This window comes from Astatotilapia calliptera, chromosome 10 (genome assembly GCF_964374335.1).
Source record: "Astatotilapia calliptera chromosome 10, fAstCal68.1, whole genome shotgun sequence".
Lineage (NCBI taxonomy): Eukaryota > Metazoa > Chordata > Actinopteri > Cichliformes > Cichlidae > Astatotilapia > Astatotilapia calliptera.
The window spans coordinates 31,693,475-31,705,583 of NC_137431.1; the positions used below are offsets into that span (position 1 = coordinate 31,693,475).

A 12,109-nucleotide genomic window follows, 5' to 3' on the forward strand; every position below is an offset into this window, starting at 1 on the left:
TCCAAAAGGAGCCTGTACATGAGATGAATATTTGTGAACGTCCTGTCAGTTCAGCAGAGATCCTGGCCTTCAGTGTCACTTACACTTTATTAACTGATGAGAGATCATTTGGTTTTCCATGAATTCGATGCAGGGCAATCTTTCCTTACAAGGGTGACATATGAGGCATATAAGTCTGTCCGCTATTTCCCTTGGCAGACCTGCAAACACAGATGTCGTTAGTCCGAGTAGATCATTGATCAGGTGACATTGATCCCATGATTACCCTGCTAAGGACAGCCAGTCAGAAGAAGGGTGACTTAAAGAGAGTGTGGCCTTAAAGAGGAGGAACTGAACATACTGCTTCAGACAGTTGATGAACTAAGATGTCCAGCTGTAAAAAGCTGATGGGGTCACCCCATCGGCAGGCTGGCGGACTGGCAGGCGGTTGGCATGGACATCCATTTTTATAAATATGATAACTTGAGAATGAAGGCATGTTGGATTTCCAAATAAATACCATAAGTGCATCTACTAAAAATCTTGGAAAAGTTTGATTTTAAAAACCTTGTTAATGCAATAAAACATGAGAAACATGCAAAGCTACAGTAATAAAGCTAAAACATATAGCTGTCACGGTGGCTGACTGAGGTACGACCCAAAAACAGGATTCAGACCACAGGGAATAAATGAATAGATGATTTTTAAACTAAATTACAAAATAACAAAACTAGGAAAAACAGACAAGTACAAATACTCCAAGGAGGACACAGCATATAGCAGAGGCGAATGGAGACAACATGTACACAAGGAGGATAACGAGCGAAGAGGCCACAGGTGGGACACAGCTGACACTTATGACTGACAAGACAGGGGAAACATAGCTGAACATAATAGACATGAAACATAAGACCATCAAAATAAAACAGGAAGTACAAACACTGAGACCAAGACATGTGGGCTTGACACATGGGGAGAAAACAGACAGACATGGGTACATGACTGGGAAAGCTGAAAGACACAGAGATGAGACTACGGAAGACTGAGCTCAAGAGAGACCAATATAGAACTAGTACATAGCCCATAACAGGACCATGACATATAGCTATGGATTAGAAGATTAGCTTAATAGGTTTCTTTGAAGATTGTGACGTTCACCGAATTTAGGTGATTCTTTTTTATCGAAAGTTAGAAGCAGTTTTTGGTGTAATGCTAACAAACAAGAAAGGACTTGAGGCTCCACCTCAGCTCTCCACAGAGCAATGACCTGAATCATCCATGTCGTCAGTTCAGCTGCTACACTTTTATGGTCCTCATATTGTGCTCTGCTGACTCACTACCAGAAAACCAAGGCTTGCTGGGATGATTTCTGATGTTATTTCCATTTTGGGATAACAAATAAAGAATGTAGGTCCTTTCTACAGCTACTTTTATATATTTGATTCATAACTTGTGAACACTGGTAAAAACAGCTTGCAGGAAGTAGCCACCACTGACAGGAGCTCTTGATTCTTTCCATCTAATCAGCTTTCATGTTGCAGAATTCTCTCATTAGCCTCATTAGTTAAACCATTATAAAGTCTAATAAAAAAAAAAATAGCTTGTACTGTGTGGTAGCTTGCCTATATACTTCCCTTGACTCAAATCTGAGTCTTTCACTGATTTGGTTTAATCTCATCATCGGCAGGATGCCCAGGATGTCCTTTCTGCTCTTGGTCACCCATCTGATTACGCCTACACCAATAGCACTCCTGCCAATCCCATCAATCAGCTTTGAGGCATCAACTTTCCCATTTAGCTCAGCAGCTAATTGTCAAAGAGGATGTGGAGCAGAAGGAAATGTTTTAGCTAAGCCTGCACTATAATTAGCAACCAACCTGGTGTTCTTCCAGTGTCTTCCAGAAGTGCTACTCCTGTCTAATTAGAGTCATTCAAACCTCTGCCGCATTGACAATTACATGCTGTGCTCCTTTTCCTTTTAGCTGTGGCACAAGTGGCGATGCTGCTCATCATCACTTGTGCCACAAGTAATGAATGCCATTTTAGAAGCACGAGGAGCATGTTTTAAGGGGGAAATCTTAGTCTGTGGGAGGGGCCATCACCCCAGAGAATGCACTGTCGCAATGATCAAGGCTTAGTCTATAATTGGTTGCTGATGAAATAAAGATAAAAATGATGCCAGCAATGATTCATCCAGTCTTGTGAGAACATACATTTTTGATTCTAATAAACTTGATTACATCTTTACATGCTCGTGTACATTTCATGCTTTTGGGTCCTTTAATGTGAGAATGACACTAAACTGCAGTGCAGAAGAATATCAGAAAAAACGCCGGTGGACTTATGGTCTTGTCAGACTTATTCATGTACCAGAGTATCAGTAACGTTTATGTTTTTCTCAGGATGACAAATCTAAAGGTGGGCTGTGAAGAAGGCCACCAAGATTAGTGTGCAGACACCCACACCTAAGAACAGGTCTAATCAGGCAGCGTAAGTGAAAACACCATGCCCATGTGTGGGTGGACCATGGCTTCTAAAATCTGGCACTTAAATAAGACTATGAGAAATACTGATACTGACTCAACCACTTATCTCTGATTTTGTGGCTATATCGAGGTGATTACTGATCTTAATGTGTTTCATTTTCATAAGAAAAGTATTTATTAGATGAAGATGCACTATATTCTTTAAAATCCAAACCACCTACAGTTATGATTACTGCACATTACTGATATAATCACATGTATTACGCCACATGACAAACCTGTGAGGTTTTCTATCTTACATGTAGTTACCTTTCCTTAATAAAAAATAAATAAATAAACATATTTTTTACGGAGCCCCGCAAGGAACATGGGAGAAAAAAAATGATAAGTAGGGTGGGTGGTGAGTGAAGATTGTGTTAATATTACCTATCCTAGAGCAAGCCATTGGTTAGTGAGGTCAGCACTTCTCTAGTTCAAAGTCATAAAGGCTTGGGCTGCGTGTTCTGCTAACGCCAAAGTTGTTTTCACCGTAGACTATGAGAGTTTAAGGCACTTCAGCTTCATTTTCATACCTGGAACAGTCAATTGGTCATTTTGGGAGAAGGTGTTTCCGCAAGTGGAAGTTATGTATTCTGGTGCGTTGACTATAACATGAGATGCAAAAATGCCACATCTTCAAACCAATTGTTGCATACAAGGTCAACATATCAGTCTTAGTCTGAGGGTGAAGATCTTGATTTAGCCTCACATGTGGTTAAGTGATTGTGGCTACTGTAAATTAGATCATAGAGACAATCACTTTTTTACTGAAAGGAAAATCACAAAGTGCTTCACATAAAATAAAACCACCAATAACAGCAAAAAGGAATAAATAATAAAACAAAATGAAATGCTCTCCAATTGCCAGTTTTAAAAGAGTCTTCGGATGCTTTTTAAATGAGTCCCAGATCAAAGGGATGGATAACAGAAGACCTGACAGTCCTGCCAGTGACATATACCTGCAAAAGTTTGCATATATAGGTGGGCATCAAGTAGAGCAGGGCGATATGACCAAAAATATTTATCACGATATACATTTGAAAATTTGCAATAACGATATAACTGATGATATAATTGACACTAGACAAAATACTTTACAACTCCACAACTTTATTAGTGCAAAAAAAAAACCCCATCAATGTATTTTCACTTAAACAAGCAGCTGTTTTTTGTGTGCATTAAAGTTATATAAAAACGTAACAGTGCAAATGCAAATTCCTCGCTGACAGTTTAACCAAAAGGTATTTCCAGTGGAAACTGGCCGACATATCCTCAGCATAACCATGTGTAATCTCCACAAAACTTAAAAAGAGGTTATACACACACAATACAGTAACATTATGTTGAAGCACAGTACGTATCACTCCGCCAGGCTCCTGCCTACGATAGCCGTAATGCTCCAACAATCCATCAAGCGGTGCGGCTTCGTAGCTTAGCAAAGTCGTACTACAACATTTGACAGATTTTCGAGCACAGTGTACCACATAAAATCGTTTTGAGGTCAGTAAACACAACTACAATTCATACATAAGGCACACGGAATTATACAGGGCTCTTTCGATTTTCAGAAAAATCTAAGGATTGATTTTAAGTGTGCCGTATTTTCCAAAAAATACAGTAACAACAACGGCCGGCTAGCATGCGCTACCAAAAATAGTGCTTTGTTGTGTATCTGACGGACAAAAGCTAAACTAGTTCCACCACTGAAGTTGCAGCATTTTTACAAACCAATTCTGTTTCATCCGTTTCATTCAACGATCTGCTTTCGCTCTTCTCATTCTCCATCACCGCCATGCTTTTTCCGCCATATGCGTATGTAAACAAAGGCACTGCGCCTGCGCGTTTTACCCATATTCTATTGCAGTATTTCATTTTCTTATCGTTGCCCAAGTATTACTGTGAACGGTTTAAGCCCCAGCAGCAAGGTAAACACCACAATCTTGAACTGAACTCTAAATTGGATGGGTAGCCAGTGCAAACAGATCAGCAGTGGTGTGACCTGTAAATATTAAGAGGATCTGGTAAGGAGCCTTGCAGCAGCATTCTGTTCGAGCTGTAGACAATCCAAGGAGGTTTTTGAAGAAGCAAGTCAAGATTGAATCACAGAAATCCAAGCAAGGTTAAATAAAAGCATGAATAAGGCTCCATGTTAGATTTGGATATAATATGTTGAAATTTACTAATATTTTTCAGCTGATGAAAACAAGACTGAACCAAATCCTTAACATCTCAGGTCTCTAATAGATCAGTTAACATACCAGGAGATCGAATTTCCCGTGGGACCTGTGGGACCAGACTGGCAGAGGCACAAATAAAGATCTCTGATTTATTCTCATTCAACTTGAGAAAATTATCTGACGTCCAAGATTTGATGCAATTCAAAACATTTTGTACAATAAAGCTTTAGAACCACAATGAAGTTTAAAAGTGAATATCATCAGTGTAACAATGATAAGAAATATCAGTAAATCTGATCTAAAAAAAAAAGTAAATACAATGAAAAAAATGTGGCCAAGAACAGAACCCTGTGGAACACCATGTAAGAGAAAGACTGGTGATGGTTTATAAGTAGATGTAGCAACAGAGACACTTCTATAAGTAAGATATGAAGGGTAGCATCTTTCAAGTGTGAGTGATGAAACGTTTCTCCCACTGAAAACGCTACGTCCAGATGAACAGAATCAACCTTTTGGGGTCTTCACAGAAGTTTGCATGCCTCCCTGTTTTTTGTAACCACGAAGACTGATCTGTGGAGAATTTACTTTGCAGTATAACTACACACGAACAACAGGCGGTGGACTTCAGAGAAGTATAACAGGAATGACTGCCTGGCCATTGGGTCTCCAGTTGTCTGTGACTGTGTCTGCAGTGGAGTTTAATTGAGGCCTTTTGATCGATCAGGCATCTGACGCCACCGTCGTATGCCTGGGAATATCTTCAGATATCTGAGGAGCAGCTGGTTGAGCAGTTGTGGGGATGAACATAATCTGCAGTATGATCATTGCTTTAACACAGTCAACTGGTGATGTGTGCAAATATGTGTATTTATTTAGTTTAAACTTAAATAAAACCTTTCCTATAGCAGCATGTAGAGGAAGTCCTGTTCAGTTAATATAGACAGTCAAGATATAGCACCAGGGTCTGCACTCTTAAAAAACACTTACAGGAAACTAATATGACCTACGAACCTACGATGACCTGGATGACTGAGAACCTTCACAGACATAATATTCAGGTGGTTCTGTTGATCCATGAATCAGGAACTTTTGAACATTTACCAAATACTTCACCATCATATGGAAAAAAGTGCTATGCTACTTTAATCTGTTTATTTCTTTCTGTCAAAGAAAAACTGATTTCCCTCAAAGCTTTCGTTTCTTTTCGTTTTTCCTTTCCCCCCCAACTCCTCCCTTACCCTGTCTCCTCTGCAGGATGATGGATGTGGCTTTGCAAATCATGAGCTCTCCACTGTCCCTCATCCACTGGGAGACCCTGTCTCAGCTCCATGTGCATTGTTCCCTGTCGTTCTCCCTTGTTTTCTCCTTCCTCTCTGCGTCTCTGATTTGTTTCCTCTTTCTGTCTCTCCTTCACATCTCCTCTCGCCTCTGTTTGATGATTGATGTCGCTTCATCAGCTTCTGCTATCCGAGGGGCTCTCGGGCCTGTGATGCCAGAGGACCCAGAGGACAGCGGCCAAGCCAAACCTTCCGAACGAGCTGCTCATTAAACTCATCATGGGAAACTAATGAGGATGAATTTGGAGCCTGGATGCGATTTAGTACCAAGGGAGTGCTGGGCTTCTCTCAAAGTGTCTGTTCATCTGTTATACTAAGATTACTGAGGCTGTTTCTTCTGTTTGGCTTTTGTTCTGTTCTTTTTCAATTTACCATTTAATTAAATACAAAACAAATATGAATATTATGAGATTATGAAAACATGTGGAGTGTGGTTACCCTGTGGGGTCTAAATCTTTATCTGTGTTGACTGTAACTCCAACCCTAATCATATATTATCAGAATATTTTGGGTGGATTTTTATTTTTTGTTTGTTTTTGTTTTTTATTGTTCTTTGCAAATAGGAAGACAAACAAAGCAATCACTTTAGGGTTAGGCTTTGAGGCAAGGCAAGTTTATTTGTATAGCACAATTCAACAACAAGGTGATTCAAAGTGCTTTACAGAGACATTAGAAACAAGAACAAATAAAAAGCATGATTTAAAATTGATTAAAACAAGCAAATAAACTAACTAACTAATTAACAAACAAACAAACAAACAAACAACAGTATATAAAATCAAAACAGATAAAATCAGAACAGTAGATAAAATCAGTAGTTAAATGTAAGTTTTGAAATTTAAGCTTAAAGTGTGGATTTGGTGCTTTATTCAAATGCAGCTGAGAACAGGTGAGTCTTCAACCTGGATTTAAATAAACTGAGTGTTTCAGCTGATCTGAGGCTTTCTGGGAGTTTGTTCCAGATATAAGGAACATAAAAGCTGAATGCAGCTTCTCCGTGTCTGGTTCTGACTCTGGGAACTGATAAAAGACCGGATCCAGATGACCTGAGGGATCTGGATGGTTCATACTGGGTCAGGAGGTCATTGATGTATTTTGGTCCTAAACCATTCAGAGCTTTATAGGCCAGCATCAGAACTTTAAAGTCTATCCTCTGACGGACAGGCAGCCAGTGTAAGGACCTCAGAGCTGGACTGATGTGGTCCACTTTTTTGGTCTTAGTGAGGACTCGAGCAGCAGAGTTCTGAATGAGCTGTAGTTGTCTGACTGATTTTTTAGGTAGACCTGTAAAGATGCTGTTACAGTAATCAAGCCTACTAAAGATGAATGCATGGACTAGTTTTTCCAGGTCCTGTTGAGACATCAGATCTTTTATCCTTGATATATTCTTGAGGTGATAGTAAGCTGACTTTGTTATTGTCTTAATGTGTTTTTCCAAGTTTAGGTCTGCATCCATCACTACACCCAAATTTCTCGCCTGGTTTGTGGTTTTTAGGTGTATAGATTGAAGTTCTCTGGTGACCTGTAATCGTTTTTCTTTGGCGCCAAAGACTATTACCTCAGTTTTGTTTTTGTTTAGCTGGAGAAAATTGTGGCACAACCAGTCATTGATTTCCTCAATGCATTTACCAAGAGCCTGTACAGGGCCTCGGTCTCCTGGTGACATTGTGATATATATTTGTGTGTCATCTGCATAGCTGTGATAGTTTATTTTGTTGTTGTTGAGTAGAGTTTCTCACCAATGAACCCTAACCTGCAACCATAAAAAGGTCGATTAATGAATTAAACTGTCACTTTGAAGCTAATAGCTGGTGTCTCGCAGACATTCAGACTCTGGTTGCCTGGTAACCCTCTGATTTAGTCATATGTCAATCATAGGTGTCATTCACACTCACCTCAAAATTGAGAAAAGATTATCTCAGGAATGGCATGCTTTGTGTTGTCTATAGTTAGTTTTTGCCTGTAGTCACCTGATGTCACTGAACTTCTACAGTCTCTGGTCACCACCTTGCTGCCAGTCACTTCCTGTGTAGACACAGCTTTGGATTTTAGAGGGTTACTGGACATATCAGATATATTAGTGTTCATATTGTAACAACCTCTGTGTTCTGAGGTTTTATGCAACTTGGGTTTAATATCTTTCCCGAGGATTTTTGACATGCTGACTAGATTAGCCAGGGATCCAACACCAACCTTCCAATTAGAAGATGACCTATTTGACCTCCTGAGCTACAACCAACCATAGCAGAAGAAAATCTTATGTCTGTATTGTTTCATATGCTTTTTTTAGTTTACACAAGTTTCAGAATAGAGGTCTCGTTAATATTTCTGTCCACTGCAGCTCTGGCAGGTTTGAACAGGTGAATTTGCAAAAAAAAAAAGCATAATTCAATAGCTTTAACAGTTGGAGCAGATCAGAACAACTGCTATACAACAAGTTATATCCACCAAACATAAAGATTTATACATAGAACTTCATCTGTGACTGAATTACTACTGATTTATGGCAAAAATGTTCCTGTTGTGCCACCTGGTTCCTCTGCCAGTCTGATCAGTCAGTTTTTCAGATTTAGGCAAACATACAAAAACCGTTGTTCTTGCTGTTATTACGTCTTTGTGTCTCACACTTTTACATCAGTGTCACCTCCCACTTTTGTTTCATTTTCAGTCTGAGCACACTTTGTGGCCCGTGATCCCCAAGCCCCCTGTGCTCTAACCATAACTTACATTCTGTATGCACAGGGCTGTGAGAGCGGTTGTAGGACTACATCTATATTCCATGTATAAAATATTCAGCCAGAAGGACTTCTCTTGGTGCTCAAAACTTCTTAAAGAAACCCGACATTTAATACAGGTATATCAAAACATTTTCTAATAAAAAATGTAATACGTTGTACAGATTGCTGTTTATCGTTTTTCCGATTTATTTACAGTTACAAGCTTATACATTTGTCGAACGCAACAAGCAAAATGCAGCAGTCTTTGTGTGTCTATATTCAGTTTAAAAGTGCTTTTCTTCATTACATTCCCTAATTTGGATTCACAATGGTCCAGGGACTATCAACCCGTCTGTGTCATTTAATTATAGGTGTATGAAATGAGAGCATTTCCTCCCGTACTCCTTTAATGTTTCCTGGAATTGATAAGAGTGAGGAAGCTCATCACATTACATTGCAGAGCTGTGATCCTCCTTTGTTGCGGCTCACTCACACTAATGGGCCTCATCAGCTTCGCAGGCAGATACTCGACTATTAGCCAAGAAGAGGCAAAAACCGTAATGGGAAACATAGACATGGATAAGAAGGAAAAGAAGATGGGATGTAGTCAGGAAAGGAGAAAAAACAGGAGGGAGTGGGACGTGGAATAAAGAGAACAAGAAAAAATGGCATTAAAGGCTAACCGAACTAACACTTTACAGTGATGGAAACTGAAAATCCTACTTGATGTTGGAGCTACAATAGTTAAGTCCTGGGTGTGAAATTAAAGTTCCCTATTATCAGTAAATACGTTAAGGGTTTTCAAATGTTTCTAGAGGTGTTGTTGGACAATCTGATGGGTATAAAGTGACCAAAGCCATAAATTTATGGGAAAAATGACTCAAATGACCCTGTAGAGACATAACATTACTTCTACCCATATATACATTCAGCACACGATTTACACCTTCCCCATCCATTCACCTGCCATGCATCTATCAACCTTCATCCATCCACTCTACCATTGTCCATCTACCTCTCTATTCATCTCTCTCTCTACACATTCATTCATACACTCATCTTTTGTATACTCTGGACAAGGAAGTGGATCCAAAGGCTTTCCCTCAGGTCCAGAGGCCTATTGGTGGTGACATGGTGCCATCCATAATGCATTTCTCCTTAAAGGAAGTCTGTCTAGCAGGCAGAGGATTTGGAGTTTGTGTATTCACTTGCAAACATTCGGATCCATTATGGATTTCAGGACCACTCTCTGAACACAGTGTGGCTCTGATTTATCTATATGAGATGCTACAATAACAAGGGGACAAACTCTGCTTCTGATTTTAAAGTAGGTACCCTGAACACACACACACGCACGCACACACACAGTGTCACATGTACACACACTTGTCCTACAAAAATGGGCTCACATGCACGTATTTTGCTCCCAGCTGGCATTTTCAATGTGGCCTGGCTTACTGGGTGCTCACCTGCAACAGAAAGGTCAGTAGGTGAGGGCTGTGCCACCTGGAAAGCAAATCTAGGGAATGAACTAAAATCAGCCCCAAAAGAGTTGGCACACTGCTTAAAATTAATAGATGAAAACAGAATATAATGACTTCCAGATCTCATAAACCTATATTTTATTCATGATAGGACAGGAAAAGTATCAAATGGAACTTGGAACACTGTCATGATACATGGAACCATACTTGAGCGCAATCACCTTTTTGCTCAGGAGGAGCTGAGCTTCCTAATGTCTTGATGCATGCTCAGTCATCCAGGTAAATAAATCCTAAAAGACTGATTCTGTTCATCTGGATGTTGTTACGGCCGAGACCGTTTTGGACGAGTGACAGGACTCAAACGCAGGACGCCGAACAGCTCGTAAGTAGATTTTAAAAATAATGTTTAATGTTTCCAAAAATATTCATAAACAAAAAGGTGAGAGTGGACAAGTACGACGTTCCACCACTGAAACTAAGTAATGATCTGGTCCGGGTCAGAGAGGACAGCTATTCCGGGGATTGGACTGGAAAGCAAGTCACATTCGATCCAGGAAAAGGTCGGGGTCACTGTAACAGAGTGCAGATGTTCAGATACGGATAAGGAGACATATGAATATGTTGCTGGTTCAGAATCCTTCTTCGTACTGCGTACTTGCCAAAGGAGGTCGAAGATGACGTAGAGGGGTGAGTAGTCCGGGTGTGAAATCCAAAAAACTCCTGGCGTGGAGGCAGAGAGGCAGGTAGGTAATTCGGGTGTAGCCTGTGGGACTGCCAGATGGTCCAGCATCCAAATAGGTGCTCTTCGACAGGGGTTGACAGTTGGGTGTAGCTGAGAGAGAGGCGCACAAAAAACAAACATACAGTGAGGCAAGGTGATTCACAAAATACATAGGGAATGATGGTGGTGGCCTGCACTGACTGATGTTAGCAGAGAATCTGGCGAAGAGAGATTGAGTACGCTGGCCTTAAGAGTCCCCGGCTAAATTACCCACAGGTGTAAGCGATCAGCAAAAACACTGAGGCCCCTCCCCGGGGTGGAGACGCCGGCTCGGAGGGAGACACACTGGCACACACCCGGACCATGACAGATGTATTGTTTTCGTTTCGACCAATGGGCTTTGATCAGGGGTTTTTGATCAATGGGCATGACAATTTGCATATTACTGATGAAGGAACTGACCTCCCAGCCCATTGTTCATTCAGTGGACTAGTTTCAATGATTGTGCAAATGTACTGTTTATAAGATTGGGGAAACCTGCAGCTTGCTGAGACTGAAGAAGTCACTTGGATGAGTGATGAAAGTTTCTTCCACTGATTCTGTTCATCTGGACGTAGCGTTTTCAACCTTTTGGTTATGGGCTTCCTAATGCACATGTGCTTATGGAGGTATGGATCTATACACAATTAAATATCATCATAAGTTTACACCCAATGCTCAGCTGTAAAATCTAAAAACTCTCTTCAACTTTCAACTTAATTCATTCACCACTTTAATATATTTTCTGTATTCTTTCAGTGTTCTGCTCCCTGAATGGCTTTTAACTTCATCTTCTTGGACTCTACATGCACACAGGTTTAGCTATATATGTTGACCTAATGTGAATTGAAACTGCTAAGGAATAAATTCTACATGAATGAGTCTTATTTAGATTTCTTCGTGCCCTCATAAACTATGCACTATGACTAAATGCAACTTGTGTTTTTTTCCTGGTGATAGGCTGGTCCCAAGAGGGCACTCAATACATGCACTGAGGACAGACAAAACTACTTAATGTCTGGAAGTGTGCAGGCGATAGAACTGCCATATGTTCACATCAGCTGCAAGCAGATGTTTAAAAATTCAGGGTGGGAAGTGGAAAGGGAAGGCTGCTGTAAAACTAAGTGGAA

At 40.3% G+C, this 12,109-nt stretch overlaps 1 long non-coding RNA gene across 1 annotated transcript; it reads right to left on the reverse strand.

The window, feature by feature from the left end:
* Positions 1–10,606: 10,606 nt before the first annotated feature.
* Positions 10,607–11,302, reverse strand: LOC145431470 (uncharacterized). The gene is made up of 2 exons (XR_013911784.1): positions 10,875–11,302; positions 10,607–10,789 (listed from the first exon to the last, which is right to left on the reverse strand). It is a non-coding gene; the product is annotated as an uncharacterized LOC145431470 (long non-coding RNA).
* Positions 11,303–12,109: the final 807 nt, after the last annotated feature.